We start from the raw sequence: 6,000 nt of genomic DNA, 5'->3' as shown, positions 1-6,000 counted from the left end.
TTTTTGCTTACTATACCCTGAAAAATAAAAGCAGTGGTGTCACAGGTATGCAGTCCCTGACAGTTGTTGACAAGGCAAAGACAGGTACCTGTCTGTCACAGCCACTGGCCACGCTCCAGCTCCTGTGATCAGAGCCATGAGGGAACATCCTCATGGCAGCCTGTGGCCAGGGGATGTGACGCTCAACAAGCAGGTGCATTCGAGTTCTCCCATACAAGAGAGGAGTTGCATCCCTGGTGCACATACAATAACATAACACTCTCAGAAAAGAGGAAGATTTTCTCTGAAGTAGCCTCCACTGGCAGTTGCCATGTGCTGTGTCTGTCCCTGTTACACGAGGCAGATCCCCACCCGTGCTGAAGGCAGTGACTCCTGCACACATTGCAGCATATGGCAGCAGCTGAGCACTTGGGGCTGTGCTTGTGCAAGTGTAGTTAACAAGCACGAACTCACTTAAATTGTTGAAAAGTTTAAAATCTAAAGTTCTATTCAGATTATTCCCTTGTTAATTGGAAATATATTTTATTTTCTGAAAATATTAATATTATCTTGGCAGAACATAATGGACTTAGTCATAGGGCACTTGGAAGAAGACTTATAGGTTTCTTTGACACTTAAAATTTTCAAAATTGATTTTCAGAAATTTTCAAAATTAAATTGTTCTCATTTAGATGCCAACAAGCTGATTTTTAGAAACATTTGCCCCTGCCATTCTTGTAGAAAGTGGATATTTTCCCTATATGTGGTGTTTTCAATGCCGACACTTGGTGGTGCTGCAGTTAACAGGTTCGTATTTTTCTGCTGTTGTTTCTCTGCTGTGACTGGTTTACTCCTCTCCTCCATTTGCCGATATGCTTGGGCCGCCGTCGAGGTCCCAGAGAAAAAACTTTATTCACATTCCTGAGGAACTACCACCCATTTCTCAGCAGTTCTTAGTAATAAAAACTGGAATACCAACAACAACACAACTGCCCTTATGGTGCAGTTTCCTTTCAAAATGCATAAGTATCATTCAAGTGAAGAAGTGCAAATACAGGCAAGGAATTATATGTATCAGTAATTATAAGCATCAGCAAAGAGGGGAAGCTCCTAAAAGGACTTGGAGGGATCATGGAGTCCATCCTCTACATGAAGGAGCAAGGATATCTGGAGGTCTGTCCAACTTTCTGTGGAATACCAGTGTAGGCTTTCTGGGAATACCTCAAATGCTTTGATGTGTTTTACATGCACGTCTCCCATGCGGGACCCTTGAGTAAAGACGGAGGCGAGGCCCGTGGGTTTGGGGGTTTCAGTCTGAGAGGCCAGAAATAGTTGTATATGGGAATGGACAGTGCAACTGAGAGTTTGGCTTGTTCCAGCATTTCTGTGGGGTTCATCTCTAAGTCCGCAGGTGCCAGAGGAACTGCAGGAGGCAATAGGAGCTGTACTCATGTTCTGCTCTGTTGCTTTGCTCTGAGACTCTTCAGGTTTTCCTCCTGATACCCCAGAAGCTTGGCATGCCCACTGCTTTTCACCCCTGAAAGTCCTCACAGGTGTCCATGGCATTAAGGAAGACACTGCAGGTGATCCTGGCATGATCCCACAAGGTTTTTCTGTTGGGAAGGAGGTACATTCCTGCATGGCTGTGATGAAAAGCTGACTCTGCTCCCACTCCCACAGGCTCAGCCTCCCACCTTTGTGCAGCTCCAGGCTCTGTTTCAGGCAGGAAATAACCCATAGGGACAAATGACCTTAATTATTAGGACAAAGATTACTTGTTTAAGTGCAGAATCTTAGTATTAATACGAGAAATAATCAAGATATGTTGTTGTAATTAAATTGAATCTGTTCTTTCCTCCCCGAAGACTTCCCTCTCAACCTAATTTATTATTTGGTTGGTTAATCAGTATTAAAGAGCCAAAGAAATGGTGGTTCACACATGATAAACATGACCTAGAGCCTGACTGCTATTACGGGCTTCCTGGGAAGTGCTCAGGTTTCAGGCTCCAAAAAACAATGCTGTAGCTGGCAAATTGCAGTGAATACACAGGCATGGAAGAAATAAGGTTCAGGAGCACAATAATGTTCTCCTGCTGAAACAACGGAGGCACTAAGCTGATGTGGAAAAATTGTCTCCTTAGGCAGGAAAATATGTTCTTACTTGGTGGTTCTGTGTGGTGAAAGCCTCAAAACATATGGCAGGATCAGCTTTGGACATATTTTAATGCCTTTTAACATGCGAGTTTCATACATCATTGGTCTTGATAGGTAAAAGTAGCTGCTTGTCACAATCGGCTGCTTCACAAAGGCTCATTTCATGTGTGGAGTTTGGATTTGGGACAGAAAGAGGGAATTAGGTGCCACAAGAAAAACCAGAGATGCCATTGTCAAATTATGAATGGGAGAAATTGTAACATATACCATATACCACCATATACCATATACTCACCATATACCATATATTCAAGCTCTCAAAAAGAAAAAAATAAAAGGGGAGAAGAAAGGCTGGAAGTTCCCTTCATTATTTGAACAGAATTTTACTTTTTTTTTCCTCAGAAGAAAAACATGTTTGCACCTTTATTTGTTTTCTTGGTTTATTTTTATTGTAGCTATCATTCCCTATTTTACTTAATAGTTAAGAGAAAAAAAATTACTTTAATATTCATCTGGGGAATAAAGTTTGTTTTCCTTTGCACTATGGGGTCTGTCCTTTTTACCAAAATATTATATTACGTGTGATTTTCTCCTGGAAATTATAGAGAAACCCTGACTCTTCTGGGAGCTGAGAGAGTAAAATGTAGTCTGTCTGACATATTGAAATGGTTTTGCTGAACTCTTCTTCAGAACTGTGCTCCATTTTTTTTAAAATCTGCTTTAAAACCGACATCAAATATTGCCTAAGCTCTTATTTCAGTCCACATTGTACCTAGTAACTTGTAGGTCATTAATTTACAGATGCATATTTAGAGATGCACTTGTATATCCTGTTACTCCTGCTGAAACTCCCTTAATATATCATGGAAAAACTCTAGGAGGATTTGACCACTGTTCTCTAAGAATACATTCCCAGTATTAATTCCAATACTTTTCTCAGGAAGGAGTGTTTGGAATTTTTTTTTCTTTTAAATTTGCTTTCAACTGTTATTCTCAGAGAGATATATGCCTGGTAGGCACAGGTATGTGTTTCTTTCTTTTTATCAGAATTGTCCTATTTAGTCTTCACAGCAGATTTGACTTAGACACTCCCTGTTCTCAGGCTGGTTTTTCTCTCACAGAGGGTTGGATGAAAGCTGGACCTTGCAAAGGAGAACAAAGCCACAAAGATCACGAAGAAAAGCAAGCAATAGTTATTTGTACACCATGTACCCTGTGCATACCTATCTTATCCCAAATCAAGCAGTTCAGCAGACAATAAAAGAGGATGTTGCCAGGATCTTGCTCAGCAAGAGCCCTGAGATGGCCAAGGTTCTTCTGCATTTTCCTGGGGCAGTTACTGTTTGTCTTGGCTGGGGATGGTCTGGAGATAGCTTGCCCCTCCACCTGGGTTTGGGTGCAGGCAGATTTTGTGTTTAACTTTTTTTGTACACTGCTACTCATATCACTGAATTAGATATTAAAAATATTGGGGGAAAATGTAATCTTTGGGAAAGATTGCATGCATTTAGATTTGAGAAGGTAAAATCATATTAAAAATAGATCTTTTTTAGAGAACAAAGATTTGAGATAGCAAAACCAAAATTATTCAACCCACTTTGAATGAGACCTGTATATCAAAAGGTACATTCACCATGAATGAAGAAAAACTTGCCTTAAACTGCCACTTAATATAAAATGTGTGCACTCAAATTTAAATAAAGATGAAGAAGAAGGAGTCTGAAAAGGACCTCAGCATCAACCTAATGGTAATATTCTATATACAAATAATTTTTATATTATCATGGTGCAAGTCTTTCTGCAGAATTAAAAGAATACTGAGTGTTAGCACCCAGCTAACTCACCAAGCAGAAACTGACAGTGAATAACTAATTCTTCTTCCATGACAGATGTCCTAATATATAGACTGTATATAGGAGAGAGTGGGAATTGGATAATCCTGTTCTAAGCCAAAATGAACTCTCCCTGAGGAAGCTGTGCTGCCTGGCAGATGATGGATACAGTGGCGTGATCCTCCCAGGAAGAACAGCTATATCCAAATCCTCCTTTCTAGACCTCCTGCATACCCGGGTACTGTGTCTCGAAAGCACCTCTCTAGGTTGTGATCCCCCTGCCAAAGCACAACATTTAAGATTCCACTTCATTCCAAGCTCTCCGTGAATGATGGAAGAAAATGCTGTAGGAGGTCTTGTGGCTGGATGGACATGTAAGAGATACCCTCAGTTGTTGGAGCAACTCTGGCAGCTGCTGACTCTCAGACCCTCACTGGGATTGCAGGTCTAGCCTCTCACTCCTGCAAAATGAACACCTGTGAGAGATAAGCTTTTTTTTTTTTTTTTTTTTTTTTTTTTTTTTTTTTTTTTTTTTTTTTTTTTTATGTTGCTGGTCATTATAGTTTTTTTTTTTCCTTAAAGGTAATTCCTGGCCTAGCTCCATGATTCATACCATGGTCAACAACCTCAGCACATAACAATGACTGAACTGATTTTAATAAACTCCTCCACATAAATAGGAGAAATGTGGTGTTAAAATGTCCTGGTCCTCAGAACTTCACTGCTACTGCTTCATACAGAGTACAATGCTCCTAACCAGAGCTGAAAGTAAAGCAGTTGACTAAAGTATGTATGGCTCAGATTACAATGTTTGCCTCCTCCAGACCATGCCAAGGCAGATGTGAATCTCTACAGTGGATTGATTACTCTATTAACTGAAGCACCATTATTTTACCAATTTCACCTTTTGTTAAAAACCTTCTTTTGTCTTACCTGTGTACCTATAACCTAAAACCTGACTTCCTGAGATACGTGATATTACAGCTTCAGTGAGTGGCAGCTTGTGAGACACAGAACACTGAGTGCTGCTGCTGAGCTGTCAGGAGTTTTTGACAGAAAACTTTTCTTTGAAAACTGTTTCAATTATTTTTGCTATATTAATACATATACATGCTAGATCTCATTTGCAGGCTACTAAAGTGCACAAAGGGATCATGGCCAGATGCTTTCTTTGTGCTTTGTGCTCTGGCTGAACCTTGTAAACAAGCTATAACCCTCAAAGCAAATTTCGGGTTCCACATCCTGCAGGAGGTGTATGCCTGCTCTGCTTTAAAACCATACACCGTGAGAGTAGATGCTACCTTTGGCTTTCCTCCTCTAAACATTTAGTTTATTATAGCTTAAAAATAAAAGTCTCAGTCTTTCATCTGTGCTGTGCTTGAAGTATATATTTCTCCCAGCAAAATGAGATAACAGTGAGCCATGACTGAGGGAGCAGCACATAAGAAGAAAACACAATTTGATCTATCTGTCCTTACGGACTTACGGCAGTGAATTACAGCAGCCAGTGGGATGTGCTCAAGAACAGCTGAGGCTGCCCTACACCCTGTGAACAGCCAAAGGGGATAGAGACACTCAGGCTCTGTCATGTAGGGCACAACTTGGGTCTCAGAAATGTTTTGGGCATCACCTCGGTGGTCACCTTTCAGGTGACATCTGTTGGGCCAACACCTGGGTCACCGTGGAGAATTGTGACTGGTACACCTCTCCTCCCCACAGCTGTCCCATTCTCCCCCAGAAAACACATTTGGGGCATGGTTTAGCTTCATTCTCCAGGGGCTGGGCTGATAAAGCTGCCAAGTCCCTGGTGCCAGCAGCGGGTTGCCAAGCACCAGTGTATGGCAATGCCTTCCCCACGCTGAATGGAAGGAAGAGGTGGTGTGTGGGGAACACCCAGTGCTGCTGGAGCAGGGGGCTGTGGCAGTGTGCACGCCCTGCCTGGCCATCGGGAGGCTGTTCTCAGAAACTCTCACTGGAGTGGATCAGCAGCTCTCACTTCTGCTGCTCCCCTTTGTGTGGCAATGTCCGTGGCGTT

Source organism: Zosterops lateralis (assembly GCF_965231275.1).
Source record: "Zosterops lateralis genome assembly, chromosome: 7".
In the NCBI taxonomy this organism is placed as follows: Eukaryota; Metazoa; Chordata; class Aves; order Passeriformes; family Zosteropidae; genus Zosterops; species Zosterops lateralis.
This window is presented reverse-complemented; position numbering follows the sequence as displayed.